Source organism: Microcaecilia unicolor, chromosome 2, assembly GCF_901765095.1.
Source record: "Microcaecilia unicolor chromosome 2, aMicUni1.1, whole genome shotgun sequence".
Lineage (NCBI taxonomy): Eukaryota > Metazoa > Chordata > Amphibia > Gymnophiona > Siphonopidae > Microcaecilia > Microcaecilia unicolor.
The window spans coordinates 118,714,836-118,732,730 of NC_044032.1; positions in this window are offsets into that span (position 1 = coordinate 118,714,836).

Consider the following 17,895-nt stretch of genomic DNA (forward strand, 5'->3'; position numbering starts at 1 on the left):
ACCAAGTAGGAAAATATCTTTTAACCCTGGAGGTGGGGCTACCCAACCCATTCTATTATCCTAGCCAAACCCCCGTCCCGCCCACCTTTTCACACCCTTTACAAATATTAGTACAATTAAGCAATAACAACAATAACACTGATTGGTATTACAAAATTAGGCTGCAGCTTCATTTATTTATAATCATTGAACATATGAATTTAAACAAAGTTATAACTCAAGCTACATATACAGTAAAGATAACATCACCCCACTGCCCGCCCTCACAGCTAGGCAGCACTTAACCACCACCCTGCCATAGTAACTAGGGTTAAGGATTGCAAGGGCCTCCATGCAGAATGCAAATCTGGAATGCTTATGCTCCCGGATCATCCCTTATGAGCCAAGAAACCCTGTAGCTTGGGTATCTGCCAGCTGCAACATCAAACATAAGCCATCCAAAGCACGATCACCAGTCCCTGTAGATAGAGAAAAGTAAAGAAGGGAGGGTGGGAGGGAAAAAGGCCGCCTCTGAGGAACAAGGAAAAGTCCTGCAGCTTGGGAGAAGGTGTTGATATAATGGCTGCCAAAATTCCACCCAGCAACAGTTATCCCACCAATGGCAGCTCAGTTGTCAAGTCTGTAAAAGTAATTCAAAATTGAGGGACCAATGCAGATTGCCTTTTCCATGAGCACGCTCACCAGCCACTCTCTATCTCAAACCCCCTCCCCCCCCCCCCCCCAGCACCTGGTCCTGTCCCCAGGCTGTACTGCCTGATGCTGCCAAAGACTCTAGAAGGCAGCAGTGGAAGATCACACCACAAGCAGGCCCTGCTAAAGGTGAGTCACCTATCCTGAGGGTTAACTTTGTCCCTCAAGACAAGCTTTCATGCTTATTCATTCCACTGACATATTAGAGTGTGGTGGTAGCAGTGGTGGGGGAGGGGGGTAGTTTTTAAGCTCTGACTTGTTCCGTTTCTTATGAATGCTCTTCTAGCAGTGATCTCACCAGAGCCAGCCCAACCATTAGGCATAAGTAGGCAGTGACCTAGGGCAGCAGCTTCCGGGACAAAGTGAGGGGAGTGAGTTTCAAAGAGTAGCTGCAAGGAAAGGAAAACAATAGACCCTGATAACCAGTACTACTCAATGAAAATACAGGGGGTACTTTTAGCATTAGGAAAAGTGCGGTGGGTAGCTTTCAAAGAGCACGCTTGCTCAGATTATTCTGGATGGGGTGGTGTTGGAGTGATCTTGATTGTTGGGGGTGGGAGGGCCAAGAGGCATAAAGCTTAATTGGGGAGGGAGGGCAGAAAGCTATAGATTTGCCTAGGGTGTCTAATATTCTTGCACTGGCCCTGGAACACACTTAGGGGCCCTTTTGCTAAGACGCTTAGGTGTCTATGCGTGTCCAACGCGCATCAATTTGGAACTACCACCCAGCTACTGTGAGCCCCGGTGGTAATTCCATTTTTTTTGTGTGTCCGATACACGCGGCAGAAAATATGTTCTATTTTCTACCACATAGCGCTAACCGGGTGGTAATCGGCAGTGTACACGTGCTGATAATTAGTGCCCAGTTAACGTGTGAGACCTTACCGCTAAATCAATGAGTGGTGGTAAGATCTCAGGCCCAAAATGCACAGGGGACAATTTTTATTTTGCCGCACGTCCATTTTTGGCCAAAAAGGCCTTTTTTGTGGGCACCCTGAAAAATGGACCAGTGCATATCCAAATACACATGCCTACACCAGCGCAGGTCATTTTTCAGCGCACCTTAGTAAAAGGACCCCTTAGTTGTTATCAAATGTGGAGGATAACCTTGTATAAGTCTCCCAGCACAGAAGACAGACATTTAGGTCTGTGCATTCAAAACACCACTAGTATTTTATAAAAGGTTCAGACACCTCCAAAGAAAGGTGTAGACTTGGTGCCTTGCAGAATAGGAGACGTCATTCTAGAAAACAACACATTCAAAACAAGAGCAGCATCACTAGGATGTTCATATGTGTAAGCAGTGCTACATTCATACATAAGACACAGTTTTGCTACCTATGATTCTATATATGGCACTTTGTCTTGTGTGCATAAATTTGGGCATGTGCCCCATTTGTGTGTGTAACTTAATTAATGAGCCAATCAAAGGCAATAATTGAACAATAGCAAACAATTATCAGCACTAATTGGGCAATAATTCAAATTTACATGTGCATCTTTTTAGGCATATTCTGTAAAGAGGTGCCAGCAAATTCTAGTCCACATATCCGAAAAAGGGGCATGAGCAAGGAAGGAGCATGGGCGGGTTGGGGGCATTCTACTACTACTATTACTACTTATCATTTCTAAAGCGCTACTAGACGTACGCAGCGCGGTACACTTGAACATGAAGAGACAGTCCCTGCTCGACATTCCTGCAACTTATGCAAATTGTTATAGAATTAGGGGGATCTGCTCCTAATTTACATGTCAGGATTTACACCAGGTTGTCATTGGTGTAAATGGTTGTGCCTAAACATAGTCGCAGTTCCTTGCTCTAAAGCGCTATTTTATAAACTGCGCCTAACTTTTAAGCATGGTTTACAGAATAGCGCTATGCACTATGTTTTTTCAGCACCGATATTTTAGGCACCAGTTATAAATCTAGTCCAAAAGGGGCACTACTTACATATGGAGCTGATCCAAGGGGAGCTGATTAAGGAAGCGAGCTCTGAAACTCAAACTTTTGGCAAAAATGCCAGAGATGTGAGCACAGTTAGGTGATATTCCAAACAAGCCTAGGTCAGAATGATAAGTGAACCAAGGGTTATGCATGACTTTGAGCAGGTGCAACAGCCAGTGGAAAATTGCCATTCTAAAATATGGAATGCATGTATTCTTTTAAGGGATTTTTGTTAAATTTTATTTTTTAATGCAATTATACAATATAATCCAAGGATAAATATTTGTACAGAAATGGCAGAAATCCAAAAAGGAAATTCTATGTAGCGCATCTAGATATTTGGCGTGGATTCTCTAACACGTATAACTTAATTATCTTAACAAGTTACTTAGCATTGATAACAGCTCTTAACTAGCAATAGTGAGCACTAATTGGCACTGATGAGAATTTACGCACACAACTTGCTGAGCGTATTCTGTAATGTGTGCAGGCAAAAATGGGCATGGTTATAGGCGGGGAAATCGGCTTTTCATGGGCATTCCAAAATTTGTATGCATAGTCATAGAATATGGTTCAGCATAAATCTACATGTCAGGATTTACACCACATTTTCATTCGTGTAAATGAATGCATATAGTTTAAGGCACTGAGGTATCAACTAAGCATATTCTATAATCGGAGCCTAAATCTAGGTTCCAGTGCTTAGTCAGCACTGATTTCAGTGCCAATTTGTTTTTTTTAGCGCCATAGATAGGATTTCCTCCTACAACAACTTTGAGAGAAAATAATACAACTATTAAAGTCCACAAAAATGTATTCTTTTAAGGGATAACAAAATCACACACAGAACAGAATTCCTTTATATCTCCACATGACATCACAGATATGGAAAAAGAGCCTTTTTGCAAAATCAGAGCTTACATGTATAGCCCAATTTACAAGTGCAAATCGTTACATGTGTAAAGGGTTCCTAAGCTTTCCAAAATTGCCACCTGTATGTTTGAATGTGACTTGAAATCTTGTTAATCAGTCTGCATTGTCAAACATGTCTTTTGCATTGTCCATGTTGTATGGTCACTGCATTGCTTATTCTCTGAATAAAATGTTGAAATACCCAAGGAATGACTCCAAAATTACTTCTGCTTTTCAGCAGCACTATACTGAAAGGGCAAAACAAAAAGCCTAGGCAGGTATTCATAGACAGGATCATTTTGAAAGTCGTTTCCACAAGTACAGCAGTGCTAGACCGTTATTAAATGGACTTGGGGAAAATCCACTATTTCTGGGATAAGCAGTATAAAATGTTTTGTACATTTTTGGGATCTTGCCGGGTATTTGTGACCTGGATTGGCCACTGTTGGAAGCAGGATGCTGGGCTCGATGGACCTTTGGTCTTTCCCAGTATGGCAATACTTTTGTACTTATGTACTTATACACCCAAATGGGCTTTTACAAAATAGCCTGTTGATAAGAGGGTAGCAGTATATGTTGTAAGCTCGCTCCTCCTTAACTCATCCGTCGCAGCTCCAAAAATCACAAACAAATTCAGGTACAGTTCAATTAAAAAAAAAACACAAAGAAAACTGTTCAGGGGATAGGAAGAGAGTCTCTCGTTTGGTCTGGCTTTTTATTCAAGTCCCAGCCCCCAACACTTTTACTCTCTTCAAGCCGGGCGATACACAGCCCAGGCTTCAGCAGCTACTTCCCCTCTAGCTCTTAGAAGAGGAAAATTCGCCATAAAAACAAATCAATACTACAGTCCCGTGTTTCTCGGCTGCTTCCCCTCTCCCTCTCCTGGAGAGTTGTAGCAAAAAAAACACCCCCCCCCCCCCCCCACATTAAACTTCTGGCCTGTTCTCTCTTCACAGGTAAGTGGCTCTTGTGAAACAAAAAAAAACCATGAGCCGCAGCCCAGTCCTTCTTTAGCTTTTCAAACACGTAACAAGTCCTTCACGCCGTACCTCTCTCTCTCTCGCTCTGGCTCTGCGCGGGAACAAAGCCAAGGGCCTCCACCCTCTTGGTCAGTCACACTCTCACCTGACCTCCTCCCGCATGGACCCACTTTGGCATCCGTTATCTCCCGGGCTTTCGCTGAGCCAGCGCTGAAAAGTCCATCGGCTCTTCCTGGGCGTTCTCCGGTTCAGTCAGTTCCATAGGGGCTGGGTCCTCCTCCTCCTCCCCCTTTTCAGGAGCCCAGTCCATATTCTCTTCACCCCGCCCTTCCCTCAGCTGCCTCCCCTTTTCTTCATTAAGGATCTTTTGTATCTTTTCTTTCTCCGCCCACTTGTCCCACCACCTCCTCCACCAGGTTGGAGACTCGGCCTTACTCCTTTCCCTGCAGCCCTCCTCTGGTGACTCTCGGGAATGCACGTACCCTCTCCTACCACTGGGTTCCTTTAGTGCATGTTGGGATTTGTAGTCTCTTTCTCTCCTTTTCTCTTCTTGTCCCCTAGACCGTTCCACCTCCTCTTTACAATGTATAAGGCGTGTATAAGGCGTGTGTTCCCATATCCTGTATACCTCATATAGGGGCCCATTTACTAAGCCGTGTAAGCGTCTATGTGCCCCCAAACATGTACCAAAATATAGTTACCGCCCAAGTACCACGTGGCTCTTGCTGTATTTTCATTTTTGGCACACGTCCGATACTTGCATCTGAAAAATCTTTTTTATTTTTGGACATGCATAACAGATGCACGCCAAGTGGCATTCGACGCACGTAGGTCATTACCGTCCAGATTCTTTACCACTAGGTCAATGGCTGGCGGTAAGATATCAACCCAAAATAACGCGCGGCAATTTTGATTTTGCCGCACCTCCATTTTCGGCAAAAAAAGAGGCCTTTTTCACAGGCGGGCTGAAAAATGGATTGGTGCACACCCAAAAGCTGCACCTACACTACCGCAAGCCATTTTTCAGCGCACCTTAGTAAAAAGACCCCATAATACAGACATTAGGTCCAAGATATTTAGGGGTCCTTTTACTAAGCTGCTGTAAAAAGTGACCTGCGGTAGTGTGGGCACATGTTTTTGGTGCTTGCCAGGTCATTTTTGACTGCGTCTGGGAAAAAGGGCATTTTCTTAATGGGCCAGGAAATGGGAGCAGGGCCGCCAAGAGGTGGGGGGCAGGGGGGGGGACAAAATTCCCCAGGCCCGGGTCTCCAAGGGGGGCCCGGCGTCGCAGTCCCACCCACCCTCTGTTGTCGACCGTCTGCCACCGGGCCCCCTGCATTGAAATCACAGCGCCTCTCACCTCCGTGTGAAGGAAAGTACAAACCAATCACCGAAACATTAATGCTTCACTATAAACACTGTGTTCAGTCTTACATATTAACATAGTAGATGACAGCAGATAAAGACTTGTACTGTCCACTCAGTCTGCCTAACATGATAAACTTGTATGTGCTACTTTATATGTATACCTGACCTTGATTTGTCCTTGCCATTTTCAGGGCACAGACTGTAGAAGTCTGCCCAGCACTAGCTTTGCTTCCCAATTACCGGTGCTGCCACCCAATCTCCTCTAAGCTTCTGTGGATCCATTCCTTCTGAATAGGATTCCTTTGTGTTTATCCCATGCACGTTTGAATTCCGTTACCATTTTTCATCTCCACCACCTCCCGCGGGAGGGCATTCCAAGTATTCACCACTCTCTCCATGAAAAAATACTTCCTGACATTTTTCCTGAGTCTGCCCCCTTTCAACCTCAATTCATGTCCTCTAGTTCTACTGCCTTCCCGTCTCCAGAAAAGGTTTGTTTGCGGATTAATACCTTTCAAATATTTGAACGTCTGTATCATATCACCCCTGTTTCTCCTTTCCTCCAGGTTATACATGTTCAGGTCAGCAAGTACATCTTGTAATGCAAATCCCATACCAGTGATGTACCAAGGGGGGGGGGGGGGCGGTCCGCCCCGGGTGTCAGTGGGTGGGGGGGTGCTCCGTTGGTGCAGCAGACTGCAGTCAGCCCTCGTCTCCTGCCTCCATCCTGTGCCTTTAAAGAAAAATCTGAAAAGCAGCATGGCAGGCAGCGCTTCGCATCTGCCCTGCCTGCTTGTAAAAGAAAGCAGCAAATCTCCTCGTTGTCGTCGCGACTCGCGTCGGGTCTTCCCTCACTAGGTCCCGCCCTCTGCGAGGCCTCTGGGGGCTGAAAAGGAGACAGGGATAAGTGGCTGGGGCTGAAGCTTGGGACTGGTGAGAGAAAAGGACTGGGGCTGAAACTGTGGACTGGTGGGATAGTGGGGCTGAAAAGCCGGGGCAAGTGGGAGATGTGGGCTGGGGCTAGAACTAGGGGCAGGTGGGATAAGAGGGCTGGAACTGGGGGCTGAAAAAGGGGCAGAGAGAGAGAGAGAGGGGACAGACGATGGATGGATGGATGGATGGATGGATGGATTGGGGGGGAGAGGGAGGGCAGACCCTGGATGGATGGGGGGGGGGGGGGAGAGGGAGGCCAGACAGTGAATGGAAGGAGCAGGGAGAGAGGGCAGACATTGGATGGAGGGGACAGCAGAGAGGGCAGACACTGGATGGCAGAGAAAGAACGAAGACAGATACTGGATGGAAGGAAGACAGTGTAAAGAAGATGAGACAACAAACTGTAAATAAAATATATATTTTTATTTTTTTTGCTTTAGGATAAAGAAGTATTGTAGCTGTGTTAATAAATGTTTATAATAGAACATGTAAATAAGGTAATCTTTTTATTGGACTAATCTCTATATAAAAGGCAAAACCAACGTTCTATGAAGCCTCCAGCCGGAAGTGTGAAGGGGGCGAGATATCCGGTTTCCCTATGAGTGTCTGCCCCGCCCTCTCTGTAACACAGTCAGTGAAGGAAAACAACAGAGCACAAAATCAAATCGCTGGCTCTGTAACAGTGAAGCACTCAGAGGGGGGAGGGGAGAGAGGCCAGAGGGCAGGGACACACACACTCCCACATGCACACAGAAGAAAACATTGCTACCCCCCGTTTCATTTGCATCAGAAACGGGGCTTTTTTACTAGTTTTAATAAATTTTGACTAACTTTCGGAGAACAAAACCCCCTTCCTCAGGTCAGGATAGGACACTGTAACACACTATACTGTATTGACCTGAGGAAGAAGGTTTTGGCCTCTGACAGCTAAATGTATTAGTCCAATAAAATGGTATTTTATTTTCTATATTTGTTTTATTTCTATTTGTTAATTTGTAAAGTGATGATTGGTATTTGTTAGTTTTTTTCAAATTTACATCTGCTGTCTTTATATTTTGCACAGTACTAGGGGACAGTTTCTGTTTCTGTGTTGTTGCATTGTATGCAGAGTCTGGCATCTTGGGGGTTCAGTTAAATTTTTGTCTAAATAGAAAGTTTATGATTACTTATTCTATAGTGGATTAGGGTGTATCTGTGTTTGTGAAAAAGACATGACTTTCAGTTGGCATTAACTGTGCAGGATTGACGATCTGTACTATTCTGTCTGGTTTCGTTTTACAATAGGTGAATTGATGTTCTAGTGCTCACTGTAGTGTTTAAGATGCTTTCTTTTTTCCTTGTGTGACTCGTAGAAATGACTGCTTATGGTATGGTAGAATTGCTCTATAGGTCCTGAGTGTTTTGTATTCTCGGTATGCCTAGTACTGGATTTTGGAGGGGGGTGTTAAAAAATGACCAGCCCTACCCTAGGTACGCCACTGTCCCATACCATTTTTGTAGCTTTTCTTTGCACCGCTTCAAGTCTTTTTACATCCTTAGCAAGATACAGCCACCAAAACTGAGCACAATACTCTGGGTGAGGCCTCACCAAGGACTTGTACAGGGGCATCAACACTTCCTTTCTTCTCCTGGTTACACCTCTCTCTATATAGCCAAGCATCCTTCTGGCTACGGCCACCACCTTGTCATGCTGTTTCGTTGCCTTCAGATCCTCAGATATTATCACTCCAAGATCAGGAAGGGAAAGCCTCAGAGTTCTGATGGGTGCCTTTATACTTTGTTACTGTTCATGTATTCATCACAGGTATAAAAACCTTCTACCCTCCCTAATTTCACTCAGAACTTTATTTTAAATTATGTTCCATAAAACTTTCATTTACATTATACTTAGCTTCTCAGCTCAGTTTCATGGTATCCCCTTTGGCCACCGTTTTGCATTTAAGCAACTGCTGGATCAGGGGGTTAAGACCATTTCCAAATTTTTGGAGTATGTAAGACTGAGCACAGTATTTATAGTGAAGCATTACTGTTTTGGTGACTGAGTATTTCTGGGGTAAAATTCAAAGCAAAACTAAACATATACTTTTATTTTTAAAATGACCATCTAAACTTCAGGAAATCATTAAAAACTCACCTCTTCAAAAAAAGCCTATCCCTCTGATCCATCATAACTCCCCACACCCAGCAACACAACATAATCAAGGATCGTACTGGACAACCTACTATCATCATTCCCCTCAACCCAATGACGCCTGAATCACATCTGCCTCATCTGACCACAACACAATCTTGTATTTGTTACCAATCGTAACGGCAAATGCCTTTACGGTTACTTGTAAGCCACATTGAGCCTGCAAATAGGTGGGAAAATGTGGGGTATAAATGTAACAAATAAATAAATAAAATATAGCACAGTAAACATAGCACTAGATTCAGTAAATGGCACTCATAACATCTGCATAGAGCTCTGTTCTACATACAGCACTCTGAGTTGGGTACCATTTATAGAACAGCGCTTAGAGCCAATTTCCACACCAGGCTTTCACTGCAATCACAGCGTTTTTATGAGAGACTGATCCCAGAATATAGCTTGCTATGTTTTAACAGTTGCACCCAGCCAGGCTAGTTTGGGAATTTTATATCAGCTGGTGACCCTACTGCCCCTGATGCAGTCATTTTATACTGGCGAAACATGGCCATGTCGGGCATTTTATATTGAATCTCTGGGAGCTTTTAATCTATTAATAAAGACTGTGTTTCTTACAAAGGTCTGCCTTGTTGTTTTATCTTCCATATTTAATTTGGCGGACCGCCTGCCTTGCTGCTTTTTCACACCAAACATTTGCCACAAGGATTTACACCAGCTGAAAATCCCAGTGTGTAATTTAGGTGCAGATCCTCAGTATTCAGTAATACCGCATGCACCTTTAGTGAATGCCCGACCTGCCCACACACCTACCATGGCCACACCCCTTTTGAGTTGCACATAATAAGATTTGTGTGCGAATCTTTATAGAATAGTGCATAGCAAGATACGTGCACAAATCCACATTGTTGCCAATTAGTGCATATAATCGATTGTTAGTACCCAATTATTGGTGCTAATTGGCTCATTAACTAATTTAGTTGCATTCATATCTCAGGAGAGTATACAATTCTGCATGTGGAAATTTTCATGCCATTTATAGACTCTGGGGGATAATGAAAAAGTATGGTCGCACTTTTCAGCCATGAGGAAGTCATAAAATACTGTCTTTATTTTGTAAATCTGTGGGATCATTTCACTAAAGTGCCTTAGCATTTTGCAATTACCCCACGTTAGCAGAAAAAATGAAGGCACTGTAACTGGAAAGCTTCTGTGCTAGCATCATCTCGATCAGTTAAGCCAATACACATAGGGTTAGATTCTATATATAGTAACGAAAAATTGTTATTCTATAAGCCACACAAAGTTAGGTGCGATTTTTAGAATAGCACTTACGCCTGGGAATCACACATAACTGTAGGCGCAGCCGTGTGCACCAGCTGAAACACAGTGCAGATGTATGTGCCTAGATGCTAAGAACATTTCCGGTCTGACCATAACCCTCCCATTTCCATGCCCCGTTTTTCAAATTACGCATAAATTTTAGGCGCTGATCCTGTGCCTAAATTTACATGCATAAAATTCAATTAAATGTAATTAGTGCCAATAATCGCTTGTTAAAAAGCCAATTATTAGTGCTAATTGGCTTGTTATTTAATTAAATTACGTGCACAAATTGGGTGCACGCCCAAATTTGTACACACAATTTTTGGCGACTTTTACAGAATTAAGGGGTTAATTTATGTTAACTCCATTGTAAGAGATACGGATGCATTTAAAACCACATTGAGGTGGTCTTAACTGCTCTGTGGGTGGTGGTGAATGGAATTCGCTCGGAGGAGCGAAAGGTAAGTAGTGGAGTGCCTCAAGGATAGGTGCTGGGGCCGATTCTGTTCAATATATTTGTGAGTGACATTGCTGAAGGGTTAGAAGGTAAAGTTTGCCTATTTGTGGATGATACTAAGATCTGTAACAGAGTGGACACCCCGGAGGGAGTGGAAAACATGAAAAAGGACCTACGGAAGCTAGAAGAATGGTCTAAGGTTTGGCAATTAAAATTCAATGCGAAGAAATGCAAAGTGATGCACTTAGGAAGTAGAAATCCACGGGAGAAGTATGTGTTAGGTGGGGAGAGTCTGATAGGTACGGGCGGAGAGAGGGATCTTGGGGTGATAGTATCTGAGGATTTGAAGGCGTCGAAACAGTGTGACAAGGCGGTGGCCGTAGCTAGAAGGTTGTTAGGCTGTATAAAGAGAGGTGTGACCAGCAGAAGAAAGGGGGTGTTGATGCCCCTGTATAAGTCGTTGGTGAGGCCCCACCTGGAGTATTGTGTTCAGTTTTGGAGGCCGTATCTTGTTAAGGATGTAAAAAGAATTGAAGCGGTGCAAAGAAAAGCTACAAGAATGGTATGGGATTTGCGTTACAAGATGTATGAGGAGAGACTTGCTGAACTAAACATGTATACTCTGGAGGAAAGGAGAAACAGGGGTGATATGATACAGACGTTCAAATATTTGAAAGGTATTAATCCGCAAACGAACCTTTTCCGGAGATGGGAAGGTGGTAGAACGAGAGGACATGAAATGAGATTGAAGGGGGGCAGACTCAAGAAAAATGTCAGGAAGTATTTTTTCACGGAGAGAGTAGTGGATGCTTGGAATGCCCTCCCGCGGGAGGTGGTGGAAATGAAAACGGTAATGGAATTCAAACATGCGTGGGATAAGCATAAAGGAATCCTGTGCTGAAGGAATGGATCCTCAGGAGCTTAGTCAAGATCGGGAGGCGGGGCTGGTGGTTGGGAGGCGGGGATAGGGCTGGGCAGACTTATACGGTCTGTGCCAGAGCCGGTGGTGGGAAGCGGGACTACTACTACTACTACTTAACATTTCTAGAGCGCTACTAGGGTTACGCAGCGCTGTACAAATTAACAAATAAGGACAGTCCCTGCTCAGAAGAGCTTACAATCTAAAGGACGAAATGTCAAGTTGGGGTAGTTTAGATTTCCTGAGAGGAGGTGTAGTGATTAGGTGCCAAAGGCGACATTGAAGAGGTGGGATTTGAGCAATGGGACTGGTGGTTGGGAGGCGGGGATAGTGCTGGACAGACTTGTACGGTCTGTGCCAGAGCCGGTGGTTGGGAGGCAGGGCTGGTGGTTGGGAGGTGAGGATAGTGCTGGGCAGACTTATATGGTCTGTGCCTGTGCCAGAGCCGGTGGTTGGGAGGTGGGGCTGGTGGTTGGGAGGCGGGGATAGTGCTGGGCAGACTTATACGGTCTGTGCCCTGAAGAGCACAGGTACAAATCAAAGTAGGGTATACACAAAAAGCAGCAAATATGAGTTATCTTGTTGGGCAGACTGGATGGACCGTGCAGGTCTTTTTCTGCCGTCATCTACTATGTTACTATGTTACTATGTTACTATGTTACTATGTTTTTTTTTACTAAAGCTTAGCTCAAGTTATTTCCTATGGGCCCTGCTACAGATAATTCGAGCTAAGCTTTAGTAAAAGACCCCCTGTGTTATCTGCTGCATTAACTGCAAAGCCCAGTCCATACCCATTCCCCAACTGATTCCCTGCCCCATTCCACACTATACAGTTAAAGTAGGAATTAGCCCATGCTCTGTGTTTCAAGCTGCTGAATTAACTTTTAGCATGACAGTGCAACTCACTAATTCTCTCATTAACTGTTTAATGCTCTATCATAAAAAGGCCTCTTTATCAATTGCAGTGGGGAGGTTTGTCCTAACTCTGCCAATACATTTCATATTAGAATCAGGAGGTAAACATGCACTTAGAGGTCCTTTTACTAAGGTACGGCAAAAAGTGTCCTGCAGTAGTGTGGGTGCTTGTTTTTGGTGTGTGTCAGGCCAGTTTTTACCATATCTGGGGAAAAGGGCTTTATTTCAATGGGCCGGGGAAAAGGGCCTTCAGTAAAATTGAAACCAGAACGCGTCTATTTACAGCCTGAGCCCTTAACACCACCCGTCGATCTAGCGGTAAGGGCTCTTGTGCTACACCGTGCAATGACTGGTCGGCATGCGCCAACTGCCGATTAATGCTGGAAACGCCACATGGGGTAGGAAATAAAAAACATAATTTGTTCCAGCATTAGGGTCACGCACCAAATCTGAAATTACCATCAGGAAGGCACGCTAGCCTGGCGGTAGTCTCATTTTGGCACATGCTGCACACATGTAGAGTTTACCACGCCTTTGTAAAAGGGCCTCTTATGAAATTAAAAAACAGTACTCTCCCTTTTAGCTATATATTTTATTTTCTTTACTGCATTTGTATCCCACATTTTCCCCACCTATTTGCAGGCTCAATGTGGCTTACATTGTTCCGTCATGGCGATCGCCATTCCGGAGTGAGAAATATAAGAGGTATAACATAAAGATCATGAATAACAAAGTAGATTAAGCATTCAGGTATAAAGAGTTCATGTTCGGAATAAGAGGTAGAGCGGTGTTCCAATAAAAGTTCATAGGATGGATCATTGGAGCATGCTTTGATGAGGACATAGTAGATTCAAATTCGGAATGGGAGATAAAGCGGTATTGCGTTGAAGGTCGTAGGAGGAATCTTTGCGGTATGCCTTGTTGAAGAGGTAGGTCTTCAGTGATTTCCGAAGGTTGGTTAGGTCTCGCATTTTTTTCACGTCGAGTGGTAGTGCATTCCATAACTGCGTGCTTCTGTAGGAAAAGTTGGATGCATGTGTTAATTTGTATTTTAATCCTTTGCAGCTGAGGAAATGGAGATTCAGGAAAGTGCGTGCTGATCTTTTAGTGTAGACACAACACTGAAATCCATGCTGGCTCATGAACTATTTGATTATGAGAAACCAAAGAAGGGTGTCTAGAAAATAAAACTGTGAGCACAGACCAATGAAAAAGTCTTCCTTGTCTTTTCTGTGTTTCTTAACTAGACTGTAAGCTCTGTGGGACAGGCACCATCTCTTATGTGTATCTGTACAACAATATGGGAATGATAAGAGGTAACAATAGCGGTGGTAAGTGTTTATAATGGCCTTGTGCAATGATCTTATGGGATTTTCTTCAACTAATATTATCAGGCAACAACAATACTTTCAGCTGCTTTCCACTTCAATTGATAACATAATGCTAATTTGAGTGAGTAGTGGTTGAAGATCATGGGTGTTACTATGTATGAGGCATCCTTCAAGCCATAATACACTCCAGGATGTAAATTAAAACAATTTGCTAGATGCCCACATGTGGCAAATCATTTTAATGCGCACTTTGGAGTGAATTAGAGCTCATATAAAATGTTCTGAAAGAAAAACTTCCCCGGCATCGGTTAGTGCATCAGCATATATACAAATCAGCTTATCATGCATTTAGTAAGCAATCATGCATGGCAGAGTGTGTTTATATTGTAATAACCATATATCCTGGCTCTGTGGCATGTCCTTATCAAATGGTCATGTTGGCTGAATGTGGCAAGCTTTATTTCTTTGCCAATAAAAGGGCACATAGAAATTCAAATTCACATGGCTATGCAGAGGCCTTTTAAAAGAAAATGTCTTTGATAAAGGCAGAAATTATATATATATATATATATAAATCTTTCAGTGGAGGGGACAAATATTCCTCCCTGAGTTAAAAACAGCAATACAATTTGAGTGCTCAAAGTATCAGCTTGCCCTGTGTCTTAACTCTGTTGCTTCCCCATGTGGTCTTATTCCTTGGTTTTCTTCCTATTTTGCCACTTCTTTTTGGCTATGATCAAGCTTTGGCATCTAAGTTATGAACTGAAGACAATTCCTTCTTGGCCTTTTGGATGAGATTAAGAACCTGTATAATCTGGAGGTCAAAAGGAGGTTTAATACCCTGTGACCCAGCACCACTGAAGAAACTAAATTATTTGGAAATTGGCCAGACCTGGTGGATAGAACCTCCCACTGAAACAGAAAATCTTTCTAGTCTGTCCTAATAGTTTGGCCATTATTTTAGATACATATCCATGCGTAAATGGCTGCGTTTGCACATGTATATCACATACATATGAAAGTACTGCTTTCAGAAAGCCACTATTTACATATGGATCTCCATACCATGTAGAAATATCAGGTTGGAGGTGGGGGCGTAGTACGGGCATGACCTGGGTAGGACTAAAATCTGTGGGGCTATTTTACAAAGCTGTGGTAAGCACCAAAGCATGCTCACTGCAGGAAAAGTACCTTACCAAGGGACACACTCAGGCATCTAACAGTAACTTTGGGATCTGCGCAAAAAAGTAAAGTTTATTTTTTAGCACTGGGGGCAGGTCTGGGGGCAGAGAGTGAGTGTGTTCTGTGGTAATTAGCCAGCACATGGGCATTACAGCACACTAGGGGGCCCTTTTACAAAGGCACACTGAAAAATGGCCTGCGGTAGTGTAGACGTGTGTTTTGGCCGCGCACAGAATCATTTTTCAGCGCACCTGTAAAAAATGCCTTTTTGGAATTTTTGCCGAAAATGGACGTGCGGCAAAATGAAAATTGCCACGCGTCCATTTTGGGTCTGAGACCTTACCGCCAGCCATTGACCTAGCAGTAAAGTCTCACATGGTAACCAAGCGATAATGACCTACGCGTCCAAAAATAAGAATTATTTTTCAGATGCACGTATCGGATGCGTGCCAAAAATGAAATTACTGCAAGAGCCACGTGCCATTTTGGCGTACATAGACACTTACGTGGCATAGTAAAAGGGGCCCTAACTGATTAGTGCAGGTTTAGTGCATAAATTTCTACTACCTACAAAATAGGGGTTGGTAGGGGTTCATGTGCTATGGTCACATGCTAATGAGAAAATTAGCATGTAGCCATTAACAGGGAAATAGAAAAATCACACATTTTACCGCAGTGGTAAAAATGGCCTCATGGCCAAATTCTATAAATGGAGTCTTAAAGATTGGCGCTGAAAAACCATGTGGTTAGCGTGATTCGACCAGTACCTTATAGGGTTAAATTTATGTTTGATATTCAAGGTCCTCAGACAAAATGGGCCAGAGTACTTAAAGAATAAGTTAGCCCTTTACACACCTTTGAGACCTCTAAGATCCTCTGAAGGATCATCACTATCTGTCCCCTCATCAAAAGAAATTGAATGATGTGATACCCACCAGGGAACCTTCTCAGGAGTAGCCTCCATGCTTAGAATTTACTCCCAGAGAGGCTACTTATAACTCGAGACTACCTCTTCTTCAGGAAGCCGGTGAAAGCCTTGCTCTTCTCCCAAGCCTTTAATACATAGAGGGGTCATTTTACAAAAAAATGGCCTGCGGTGGTGTAGGCGCAGGTTTTGGGCGTCAGCCTATCCATTTTTTAGCGTGCCTGTAAAAAAAGGCCTCTTTTATGCCAAAAATAGACGTGCAGCAAAATCAAAATTGCCGCGCATCCATTTTGGATCTGAGACCTTACCGCCAGCCATTGACCTAGGGGTAAAGAATCTGGGCGGTAATGACCTACGCACATCAAGTTCCACTTGGCGTGCATCCATTACGCGTGCCAGAAAATAAAAAAATATCTTTCACCAAAATTGAAATTACCGCAAGGGCCACGCAGTAACCAGGTGGTACCTCCAATTTGGCGCGCATTCAGCATGCGTAGGCACCTATGCAGCTTAGTAAAAGGGCCCCAGATTGACTGACTATACACCTATTCTGCACCTGGACTAGTTTGCTACACACGCTGTAACTTAAACCAGTTCCCTATATCTTGATTAACTGTACAAAGAACTTGCCTTTGGTTTAGCCACCCATTTATTTATCCCAACTGATTCTGTACCACACACCTTCTCCCCATCTATATATCTGCATTTGGCCCCTCAGCTATATGGTAAGCCGTATTGTAGAAAAGCATTAATATCATAGCAATGTTATTTGAATGTTCTAATTGTGTGCTTACTTGGTATTCCATCACTATATCATATTATATCTCTGTGGTTTGAATTTCAGTGCTGTTAAATGTGTACATTTAATCCTGTTTCCTGTTTATTATTAGGTTTCAATTTGCTGTGTTCAAGTTTTCCTTTTTCATTGTTTTTTCGACTGCATGCACTAGAATTTGCTCACACCGTATTGTAGAATATGCCTAGGTCCATCAAGCCCAGCATCCTGTTTCCAACAGTGGCCAATCCAGGTCACAAATACCTGGCAAGATCCCAAAAAAGTTCAATATATTTTATGCTGATTATCCCAGAAATAAGCAGTGGATTTTCCCCAAGTCATTTTAATAATGGTCTGTGGATTTTCCTTTAGAAAGTCGTCCAAACCTTTTTTAAACCCCACTAAGCTAATCGCCTTTACCACATTCTCTGGCAACAAATTCCAGAGTTTAATTACACGCTGAGTGAAAAACAATTTTCTCCGATTTGTTTTAAATGTACTACTTTGTAGCTTCAATTCACGTCTACCCGTTCCACTCCACTCACTATTTTATAGACTTCTATAATATCTCCCCTCAGCCGTCTTTTCTCCAAGCTGAAGAGCCCTAGCCAATTCAACCTTTCCTTATAGGGCAGTCATCCCATCCCCTTTATCATTTTCATCACTCTTCTCTGTATCTTTTCTAATTCCACTATCCTGCTTATAATCGAAAGAGGAAAAACACCTATATTGTGACCCAAATCGGGAGATGGGCGTCTTTCTCCCGTGGGTGCCCAAATCGGTATAATCGAAAGCCGATTTTGGGCGTTTCCAACTGCAATCCGTCGCGGAAACGGGTAAAGTTGACGGGGGCGTGTCGGAGGCGTGGTGAAGGCAGAACTGGGGCGTGGTTATCGGCTGAGGAGAGATGGGCGTCTTTAGCTGATAATCAAAAAAAAGACGTTTTTACCGCGATTTTGGGTCACTTTTTGTGGACCCTTTTTTTTCACGAACAAGTCCCAAAAAAGTGCCCCAACTGACCAGATGACCACTGGAGGGAATCAGGGATGACCTCCCCGGACTCCGCCAGTGGTCACTAACCCCCTCCCACC